This window comes from Panthera uncia, chromosome B1, assembly GCF_023721935.1.
Source record: "Panthera uncia isolate 11264 chromosome B1, Puncia_PCG_1.0, whole genome shotgun sequence".
Taxonomy (NCBI): domain Eukaryota; kingdom Metazoa; phylum Chordata; class Mammalia; order Carnivora; family Felidae; genus Panthera; species Panthera uncia.
The window spans coordinates 92,123,756-92,135,917 of NC_064811.1; the positions used below are offsets into that span (position 1 = coordinate 92,123,756).

A 12,162-nucleotide genomic window follows, 5' to 3' on the forward strand; every position below is an offset into this window, starting at 1 on the left:
TGCCAGGAAAAGATTGTATAAAAACTAATGTGTTTCAGTTGCTTACTTTGATTTACTTATTTTAAAAAATTTTTCTGTTCTACACTGGCAAATATTCCTTCATTAGCTAAAAGCAAAGAATAGAATTAACACTAAGTCTCAGATCTCCATCCTTCTCATTAGGGGAAAGAGAAAATGTGAGTTCTTCTGCTTGAGGAGCTACCAAAGAAAGTGAGTGGAGTAGTTCAAAAGCAATAAAATTATATCCCCAAATCAGGTGATTGATGTTCTGAGCACATTTGCTCGGTGACGGAGCAACATTTTATCCAGTAACAGAACTCTTACTGAAAGTGAAGAATCCTGAAATTGTAAAACTGTACTCATTTTCCAAGTCAGCCTGACGAAAGGAGGGCCTTGAAGCTCTCTGTAGGTTACAGAGAGAGCAGAAGCAGGTTTGGTTTTCTAATAGAGTCTTTCTGGCTCCTAAAATGACTCCTGTTAAGGACTGTGCATTTGTATATACCTTAGGATGCATATAAGCTGTCAACAAATAAGTAAACAAAAAATTAAACGTGCTACCTTTTCTTTATAGACACCTTTCCCCCCACCTTAAGACCACACAGGAGTGGTAAAATCCTGCTGTAAACTGTCCTACAGGGCCCCTCACCCCGGGGCTGTACGTGGTTGTCACTATGTTCAATTAGTTTGGTGTGTGAATATTTGCCTCATAGAGCGATATTTTTGCCTTTGTGCCCTCCAAGTGTGTGGATATCCAAGTGTGTGGATATCCTGGCGGTTCTCCCTCAACAGTCTCTTGCCACTTGAGAAAATTCAAGTCGTATTTGTTCCCAGGCCAGTAGGAGGCTCCCTGCCAAGACCCATCGGCTGCTGGTGACATGCACACGCTGTGTGAATCACATGGCCACATGGTGGACTTTTATTATGTCGGCCTGGGAGTGTGGTCTGCCAAACCCCAATCCAGAAGCCCACCCCCTGGCGCCTTTGACATTTTAAGTAAAAAATAAATAAAGAGCTTTGTGTGTATCTCAGAGTGAAGAAGAAGATGTGGGGTTGGGGGTGTTTCTGTCTGATCTGTAATCCGATAGACGTTCTTTCCCTTAGCCACTTCAGGGCTCGCTTTCCTGCCACCTCAGATAGGGGAAAGGCTGAGTACTGGAGGCAAAGGCTGATTAAACCAAGTTGGCTGGGTTTTAAGGGCTTTTCTTTAAGCAAGTAAAACTCACATTTTTCTTCCTGAAAATATCTAACTGGTTATAATATTTCAATTCTCTAACATATTTTTATTCATTAATGAATATGAATCTGGAGAATTATTTAGGGAATGGTCCCATTACTACAGGACTTTATACTGGGGAAAATAGCAACATATCAAGAATCTGAAAACTTTGCATCGCCAAGCAATTTTCTCTCTTAAGAACATAAATGCTAATTAAGTCAATAAGGAAATCAAATCCAAATAAGGTAAAGAGAAATTAGGTGACCCTTTAAAAAATGAAATTTTATTTCTTGAAAATTTTATTAATAACAATAACTGACCACTATGGAGCACTTATTGCATATACTAGGCAATGTTCCTTGTGTTCTATATATAATATATTATATTTACATTATTATAGTTATCTAATATCATAATATAATCCAATCGATCCTTATAAAACTCTGTGAGATTGGTTCTATGATTACCCTTTTTTACAGATGAGGAAACTGAGACATGATTTATCTCAGGCTGCTCAGCTAACAAGGAGCAGTACTGAAATTTAAACCTGAGAACCCTGACTGCAAAGTGCTTGTGCTTACCTTGGCTACCCAGTGATGGCTTAGACACTGAAAGGGCAATTCCTCATTTTACTCTCTTCATTTTTCTGCTTCTATAATTTCAGAGCCCCCTCATCCCTTTCCTCCAAGACAGTGTTCTTTCGTAGGCTATCTCAATCCGAATCCACATCAAAACAACTCTCACGGCTGTGAGAATTACAAATACAAATTTGAAATATTTTGTTGCAAAAATAACTTTAATCCCCACATCAGCTGGCCTCATCAAAAGTCTGTAATGCTTCATAGCCCTGGCAATTTTGTATCAGAGTATACGTCATGCCATTTCCATTTGCATACGGCACCATCGCCTGGCCTTTCCTCCTAGTCCACCCCGGGGACATCCAGCAGGTTTGCCATTCTGAGTCTGTCACACAGAGCATCTCAGTTGCCTCATCAACAAAACACAGACTATATTAATAGTCAAGTCAGCTCCATTTTTTCTTTTAAAGATTTCTCTTCCAGTGAAGTTATTCTTGCTGTGTTTTTCTCTGGAACTCTGGTATCCATTTAATGGAAAGTTGTGTTTTAAGGACAAGTCAGGAGCCCTGAATTCCTATCCTGATCATTGCTTGGGACTTTGGGCAAGTTACTCAACCTCCTCCTCCTTCTGATTCGTCACCTAGAGTTTGGGTGGACAATATCTGCCTCCTAGAGTATAGTTGTCACTTTGAAGACCCTTCAAAGTTTGTAAAATAATTTTTTCCTGCTCTGTGAATGCCCCCGTGTCATGGAAGCTCTGGATTTGGGGACGTATGGAGTTAGTAAATGTGGCAGCTCTTCTCTTATTTCGGGTGCAAAACTACAAAGAAAACTCTTCCTGGAAGCACCACTTGGAAGTACAGGATCCTTGAGCCAGACCAGATGGCAGGTTTGGCTCACCTTGACCTGAGATGTTACTCTTCTAGCCATGGGGGCCGGGCTTCTAATTCATCGGATGTCACCATGGCTGATGGAGTGGGTAACTGTAGCTGCAGAGTATGAGCAACAACCCCCACGATGATGACCTTTTTTTTTCCCCTCCTCTTTCTTCCTGAGGCCAACAGGTAACCCATTCATGACCCGGAACACTCTCATTGCACTTTCCTGTGCAGTCAAGTTGGATAAACACATTCAGCAGTCAGCAACTGAAGAGGGTGGGGCACAAGGGCAAGAGAGACAGAGACAACTTTGAGAGAAGGGACAACTTTGGCCTCCAGTCTCCTGTTCTAACAAGGTGTGGCCTTTAGGCTGGAAGTCTTGATATAAAAGAGCCACAGGAAAAAACTTCTCTTTCATTTATAGAATTCCCGAAAATCTTTTCTTTTTTAAATTACATACACTCCTTCATTTTCTTTGTAAATGGAAAGAAAAGGTGAATTGAATTTCTTGGCCATCTAGTGTTTGTGAAATTAATGGCTCAAACTGCCTGTCTTATTATTTCACTAGTCACTGCTAACTCATGGATCCTTAATACAAGATGAGGATCTCCTCCTTGGAGTCTCTTGTCATGCCACTCCCCAACTAGATTTCTTTTCCTCACTTCTTTCTCCAACTATTTCAGATCCTACCTCCTTGAAAAGTCCCAGTGCAAGTGCCCCTTCCTACTCTGAAAGGTTCTTTCTCTCTCTCAATGGAATCACTGACTCCAATCCTAAGGGCAGGAACTGATATTTATTACCTGTGCAATACTCCTAGGCTTGAGTTTCTATTTTCCACTTTTTAATTTTTTCATTAAATGTCAAGTAGGTATCGAAAAATTATAAAATAGGAGCACTTGGGTGATTCAGTTGGTTAGCATCGGTCTTTGGTTTAGGTTATGATCTCACAGTTTGTGGGTTCGAACCTTTCATCAGGCTCTGAACTGACAGTGTGGATCCTGCTTGGGATTCTGTCTCTCTCTCTCTCTCTCTCTCTCTCTCTCTCTCCACCCCTCCCCCATTCACGCTTTTTCTCTCTCTCTCAAAGTAAACTTTACAAAATTATAAAATAGGTGTAATATACTGAGAACATGATGAATGCTCATAAATCAAATAGTCTGAGTAAAAAACGTACCACTTTCTTTGACGTTTCCTGTGTTCATATGCTTCCCCCTCATCTTCTTCACTCTCCCCTCAATAAATCCACTGTTATTAATTTTTAGTTTATCATTCCCTTCCTTTTCTTTGTAATTTTACCATATATATTTGTATCCTGTAATAATATATTGTTTAGCTATAAACATTTTTATGCACATATTCGTCTGTGACATGCTTTTTTATATTTCTAAGATTCATCCATATTGCTATATGTAACTGTAATTCATTCACTTACTTGCTTATTCTATCCCAGTGTGAATACACTTCAGTTTTTAATTAACTTTTTTTTTTTTTAAGTTTATTTTGAGAGAGAGGGAGAGAGAGAAAGTGAGGGAGGGGCAGAGGAGAGGGGGAGAGAGAGAATCCCAAGCAGGCCCCATGCTGTCAGCACAGAGCTTGATGCAGGGCTTGAAGCCATGAACCATGAGACCATGACCTGAGCCAAAATCAGGGGTCAGACACTTAACCAACTGAGCCACCCAGGCACCTCTACACTTCGGTTTTTTAATCCATTCTCCTCTTGATGGGTAATGGATTGTTCCTTTTGTTTGCTATTACAAACTGTGTCACTGTGAACATGCTCATATTCCCAAGATACAGGTCCCAAGATTTTCTCCAAACTAGAATATCTAAGAGTGGACACTGGGTCATAGTGCACCCACTATGTGCATTTTTTTTTACTTTACTGTATAATGCCAAACTACAGTTTCCAGTTTCCAACAATAGTGAATGGAAGTAACAGTGATTATTCTTGACAACTGTTATCCAACTTAAATTTTTTCTAATCAAAAAGTTGTGAATGGTCATGGTTTGAATTTGTATTTCCTGATTACCAATGAGCTTGGACACGTTTCATGTGTTCGTTGGCCATTAATGTTTTCTCTTGTGTGAAGTGTCTGTTCAACTCTTTTGTTCATTCTTTTTCTACTATGAGATTGGTCCTTTTCTCAAGGATTTATAGGAATTCTTTGTATATTCTCAACAGAAATCCTTTGACAGTTACATACATTGCAAATACTTTCTCCCAGTTTATGACTTGTCTTTTCACTTTATGGTGTTATTTTACTAATCAGAAGTTCATCTCTCTCACTAGTTAAATATCAATCTTTTGTGATTTGCTCTTTTTATAAGTGTTTGAAAAATTCTTCCCCAACCAATGGTCAAAAGGATATTCTGTCTTAGATATTCTCCTCTAAAAGTTGCATACTTTTGTCTTTCACATTTAAGTCTTTAACTAGTATTGATTAAAAAAAATAACCAATTAGCTCAAGGTCATGTATTGAGCTAGTGTATTAAACCAAATTCCCATATATACATGTGTCTCTTGCAGAACTATATTTAGAAAGGCAATTTGACTATCCTAGTGCCAGTAATTTTTGCATCATTTAATATGATTTTATTATTAATTATTGACATCTGTTATGATGTTCCCCGCTCCTCCCTTGTTATTTTTCATTAGAAGTATCTTGATTATTCTTGAACTTCATCCTTTCACATAAATTTTAGAATCATCTGGTCAGGTTGACACACAAACACATGTTCAGCTGTAACAACTTTTATTGGAATTGCATAAAGATGGAAATAAATTTGGGGAAAATTGCTATCTTAATAATATTGTCTTTTCCAGGCCACTACCATAGAATATTTCCTCATGTATTTAGATTTCATTAATGTCTTTCAATGAAGTAAGTTTTATAATTTCTTTCCAAAAGTCTTACATAGTTATTATTAGAATTATTCATAGGTTATTTCATATATACACACATATAATTTTTAATTATACTTTACATATTTCATGCCATTGTAAATGGTGTATTTTTATTGTTACATGTTTTTAGCTACTTGTTGTAGATTTAAGGATATTTTGCATAAGACTGAATTTATTGGCTTGTTAGATGTTTGATAAAATTTTACTGGTAAAACTTGTGTTTTCCTTGTAGGAAGGTTTTTCAACTACTGATTACATTTCTTTAAGATTATAGGACCATACAGGTTTTCTGTTTCTCCTGTGTTTCTTTTAAGTAAGTTATGCTTTTATATGAATTGCCATTTTATTGTTTTCAAATGTATTGGTATATAATATTTCATTATTCACTTGTTAGGTTTTTAAAAATCTCTGTAGTAGCTGTTAATGTCCCCTCCTAAGATTTTTAGTCCTACTTTTATTTGTTTGTTCTCTATCTCTTGATCACTTTTACCAGCAGTTTGTCAATTTCAGTAGTCTTTTGAAAGAACTTTATTTTATTGAGCTTCCTATGGAATATTTGTTTTTTCCATTAATTTCTGTTTCATTCCATTAATTTCTGTTCTTTTTTTTATTTCACTTTTTCTACCATTTATTTTTTCTATTCATTTCCTTACTTTTGGTTATTTAAGTTTAACTCATTAAATTTCCCTCATTCTTTATTTCTATTGTAAGTATTTTGGTTATAAATTTCCTTTTATGTTCTACTTTGATTGAATTCCACATATTTTGACATGCCATATTTATCATTCCATTGTAATACTCTCTAATTTTCATAATGATTCTTTCTTTGACCTGCAAATTATTTAGAACTGTATTTCTTAATTGCCATCTATTTGAATATTTTTCTAGTCATCTTTTTGTTATTGATTACCTTAATTGCCTTTCAGTCATACAATGTCATATGCAAAACATTAATCTGTTTTCTGAAATTTGTTAAGATTTGTCTCATAGCACAGTAAACCTTAAATTCTTGTAAATGTTCCTTCCAGGCATGCTTGAAAGTAATGTATAGACTGCCATTGATATGTTGTTTCATAAATATCTATTCAATCAAGTTTGTTAATTGTGTTGATCAAATCAGTGATATCATTACTTTTTTTTTTTGTCTGCTTAATGTATTAGTGTCTAAAAGAGGTGTGTTAAATTTTCCCACTCTGATTATGTATTTGCATATTTTTCTTTATGGTTCTTTTTTTTTTTTTAGAGACATTAAGCAACCTTTTTAAAATTTTTTTTTAGTGTTTATTTTTTTTTGAGAGAGAGAGACAGAGCAGTAGCAGGGGAGGGGCTGAGAGAGAGGTAGCAAGACACAGAATCCGAAGCAGGCTCCTGGCTGTGAGTTGTCAGCACAGAGCCTGATGCAGGGCTCGAACCCAAGAACCATGAGATCCATGGCTGAGCTGAAGTTGGACGTTTAACCGACTGAGCCATCCAGGTGCCCCTATTGTTCTTTCACTTTTTGTTTCATATATATTAAAAGCTATACTCCTAGATGCATATACATTTAGAATTGCTATACCTTCCTGGTGAACTGAACCATGTATCATTGTAAAGTAGCTTTTTTATCTTTATTAATGCTTTTTGCCTTAAAGTCTGTTTTGCCTGATATTAATATACTTTATTTTATTTATTTATTTTTATAATTTTTTTAATTTTTAAATTTTATTTTTATTTTTTTTTAAAGTTTATTCATTTATTTTGAGAGAGAGAGAGAAAGCATAGGTAGGGGAGGGGCAGAGAGAGAGTGAGAGAGAGAGAGAAAACCCCAAGCAGGCTCTGCACTCTCAGTGCAAACCCAATGTGGGGCTTGAATTCACAAACAGTGAGATTATGACCTGAGCCCAAGTCAAACGCTTAACCAACTGAGCCACACAAGGGCCCCAATTTTTTTAATTTTAAAGAGAGCACGCTAGTAGGGGAGAGAGGCAGAGGAAAGAAGAGAGAGAGAAGCTTAAGCAGGCTCTATGCTCAATGCAGAACCTAATGCTGGGCTAGATCCTGTGACCCTGGGATTATGACCTAAGCCAACATCAAGAGTCAGAAACTCAATCAACTGAGCCATCCAGGCGCCCCAATATACTAAGTTTCTTTTAGTTAGTATTTTCCTAATATATCTTTTTCTTATTACCTTTAAACTTTCCTTATTCTTATGCTTTAAGTAAATCCATGTGGCTATTTTTAAAATCAACTCTACCTTTATCTTTTAACTATAGCATTTAGTTCATTTATATTTATTGGAAATACTGATATATTTAAATTTATTTCTGTCATCATATTTTGTATTTTAAATTTATCCTGACTTTTCCTTGTTTTTTTTTCCCCTTTTCTTTTCTTGCCTTCCTTTGGATTGTTTTGTTTCTTTTCATGTTTTACCTTCTACCAGTTTGAAACTTACATGTTTTATTTTAAAAAGATTATCTTAGAAGTTTTTATCACAGTCTAAAGTTAAAATCTCCCTACCTCCTGTCAATTCCAAGATCTAAAAACACTTTGACATCAATCACTCTCACCCTCATATGGATGTTGTTTGTATTTGTATGTGTTTTTTTTTCTATTTTTTAATCTCATAAGACATTGTTATTGTTGTAGCTTTATACAATCAATATTTATATTTAGCCAACATTTCACTACTATTCTTGTTTATTATTTATCCTTCAATCTCAGGCCCTTCATCTGTGATCACTTTCCTTCTATGTAAAGTATGTACTTTAGGGATTTGTTTAGTAAGAATCTGTTGATGCTTATTTTTAAATGTTTTTATTTTTCAAGGTTTCCCCCCAATATATTGAAGATATCCTTTCACTGTCTTCTAGTTTCCATTGTTGCTTTTAGGTAGGTAGCTATCCACTGTTGTTTCTTTGAAGGTGCTGTGTTTTCTCCCCAGTGACTTTAAAGATCTTCTCTGTGCCCTTGGTATTCCCTAGTTTTGCTATGATATTTCTAAATATGAATTTTTATTTATTTAATCTGCTTGAATATTATGGGTATTTTAATTACTGTCTTTCTCCTGTTCTTAAAGTTCTTAGTCATTATCTGTCCAAACATTTCTTTTGCTTCTGCCTCTTCTTCCCATCAAGGATTCTTATGAGGCATATGTTAGAGCTTTTCCATCAATTTTCCCTGTTTTTGAACCTCTCATTTGTATTTTCTCTCTCTGTCTTTTTTGTTGTTGTTGCAGTTTAGATATGTTCTGATTTGTCAACAGTTTAAAAATTCTATCTTCAGCCAGAACTAATATTTTACTGAATCTATTTAATTCATAGATTTTAAAATTTTTTAACTATTATTTTTTCATTTATAGAAATTCTATTTGATTCTTTTTCAATCTGCCTATACCTTTGTATAGTTTCCTGTTCTTAACTCATATACTCAATATACTCTTTCAGATCTTTAATCATGTATATTTTGTAGTCTGTATCTGATAATTCCATTAACTAAATTCTTTGTGGGTCTGATTTTACTATCTGTTGTTTCTTCTTTCATCCATTGTTTCCTTTTACCTCATGCATTTTGTGAGTTGGCCAGGGACTCATATTTCTTGGTACTTTATAGGTAGAAATACTTTGAAGCCTAGTTTGAAGTCAGATTCCTTTAGAGAAGATTATGTTTCATTCCACCAGTTGCCTGAGAAAACCACCAACCTAGGAACTTTCTTTCTTTTTTTTTTTTTTTTCATGAAATTCACATATGTAAAACTACCTTTTATTTGCTCTAGCTATTTTTTTTTTTTTTTGAGAGAGAGAGAGAGAGGGCACAAGTGATTGAGGGGCAGAAAGAAAGAGAGAGAGAATCCCATGAGGGTCAGAGAGAGAGAGAAGCAGAGGTCATGTTCAACTGAAGCAAGGCTCGTGCTCATATGATACGGAGCTCACTCACCCATTGTCAGACTCGAACTCATGAACCATGATAATCATGACCTGAGTCAGACGCTTAACCAACGAGCCACCCAGGTGCTGTGCTGTAGCTATTTTAAATAACAAGCACAGAGTTAGAATATTATTTATCTCTCATGATGTTGAAAAATATCATATAAAAAGCTAAGGAATGAATGAAAAAAAATGATTAGGTATTTGATATGTTTTCAATAAACACATGTGATCTTGAAAAACATCGTATAAAAGCTAAAGAATGAATAAAAAATGATTTGGTATTTGATATGTTTCCAATAAACAGTTAATTTAAACATTTACATGAGCTCTGCATGTTGCCTGGGTCGGGATGTCATTATGTTATAAGTGAACTTTTACAAGGTATGTTCTCCTGAAGCTTTAGGATCATTTTTAAATAACTTGTTTTAAAGTAATTATTAGCTAGAAGTTTTGTAGATCTGTGGAAATTCTCAAGAGAAAAAAATCTGGTCTCCCTCAAGAGGCAGCATGTTTTGCCACGGGCAAATTTCCTGAGAGGTGGCAGGAGAGGATAAGGATTCACTTTTAGCTTGCCCTTACACTAAAGGATCAACCTTTACTAGGACATCAGTTTTATGCAAGGGAACAGTGTCTTATACATTCCAACTTGCGTAGGCCTTCGGTTTTATTTCCTATCTTCCCACACTCCAAGATCGTGAAAACCAAAGTTTCAGCTTACAGTGTTTGCAAATACACTCAAGGCAAAAGCTAACTTCTGTACTGGCTAACCTTCTGGGTTCCAGATTTTTCTTGATTTGTTTTCTGAGTAGTCCTTCCTTTCTTATCATTTTACTGATACATTGTAGATGTGATAAAGGGTGTTTGCAGCATTTTTACTTGTTTTCAGTGGGAATGTTGTTCAGAATGTATAGTCTTCCATACCACTAGAATAGAAGTCTACCCTTTTGGGTTTTGAAGTTAGAAGTTGCCTTCTCCTTCTCTTTTTATTCAGTTTTAAAATGCTAACAATGGCTGTTACCCAAAAATATCTCTCCAAGCCCCACAGTTGTCTTACTCTCCAATCAGTTCTCTTTCTACTTTTGTGTCCCCACTTGCACGGACCAGTACCAGAGGCACTATGGTCAGAATTTGTGTGTGGGGTTGCTCAGGGGAAGGTGAAAAGGTGGAAAAAGCTGCATTGTCATTGCTGGTGACTGATCAGAGAAATGTATTCTTGTTGTTCTACATTAGACACCAGAATAGAACAATACGATAAACGATTTTGAATGTAGATGAAAAAGTAATTTTAGTATAATTATTCATTTATATATGAATCAAATGAGCTCTGTATGTTCGCTTATGAATCTAACCAAACATTAATTGAATTCCAACAAAGATATTTTAAACTGAGACTTTGGACTATAATCCTGTTTAATATTTTAATGTACTTATGTCTTATTTCCATAATTATATTATAACTCCTTGACAGTGTAGGCTTCTTTATGCCTCTACTTCTTTATGCTTCCCCACATCGTTTAGCTTAAGGATTATGACTAACTGGCTGGTGGATTATTACAGAAGTGGCAGCTGGTAGATCATGGAATGCCTTTGGAATTCTTTTATTTTCTTTGATTTACCCCCAAAGGAGTACTAATTGTCCAAGAAAAAGACTCACAAATGCCAAAAGAAATGGGGTTTTGAATAATACACTGATTTGCCTTCTCTTAATGATGGCTGATTTCTCAATTATCTTACAACTCATCCACTCAGCTGTATTCTAGGTCACCAATAGAAATAAAATACACAAATATCAAAATCAAACATGGAATATATGAACACATGACGATTTGGCTATGTGCGTGCATGTGTGCCATAGATTCTAACTTTGTTGGATATCTAATATTATCCTGGAAGTATCTGTTTGTATGTTCTCTTGCTCTTGATGGCCTCTTTCTATTTAATTTTTTGAAAAAATGTATATAGGGGATGTCAAAATAGAAAAAATAATTTAGATTACAAAAAAAATTGGGAAATTAACATTATTCAATTTAGGAATAGGTACAGCTCACAGAACGCCACAGTTCAGGGAGCAAAAATTGATATGTGTTGAAATGGAAAATGATTCTTTTATAAAGGACGCTGACCAAAATTTCCAGCAGGATCATTGCCTGAAGGAAAATTTTCTAGGCTCCAGCCTCTGTTATGCTTAACAATGAACCATACAAGTCTGGACAGATGGTTGGATTCCAAAGTGTTTCTCATGTTACAGTATTTTCTTCCTATTGTCTCTCCTGAATTCTGCAGGGAAATGAGAAAATGCCATAACTTTCAAAAAGTATAAAGAATATTTTCAATATATTTTGGGAAGTGCCAAGTACTAAACGTTAATTATCCTGGAAATCTTCTTTTCTTAGAAATGCTTTCTTGGTTAGAATCCAATTGTTTATTCTGCACAGTATGACTTATCTTTCTATCTTTATTGCTAGAAATATAAAATATAAGATGCATTTATGCCTTTTCCTAGATCTCTTCTATGTTCCCTGTCTCAAAGTATGATAACTGTCCATTCAACTTTGAGCTATGGTGAGCCACAATCTTGGGACTCATTTTTAAGACCATATCTATCCAACAGCAACACTGCATTTATTCCCTAAACAGCCCTCAAGTTTGTCCAACTTTCTGTCTCTATGACTCTGGC

General features: G+C 35.4%; 1 protein-coding gene across 5 annotated transcripts in view; it reads left to right on the forward strand.

Annotated features, from left to right (window-relative positions):
* The window catches only part of ALPK1 (alpha kinase 1), a 126,305-nt gene that overhangs the window by 45,561 nt on the left and 68,582 nt on the right, over positions 1 to 12,162 (forward strand). The window lies entirely within an intron of this gene.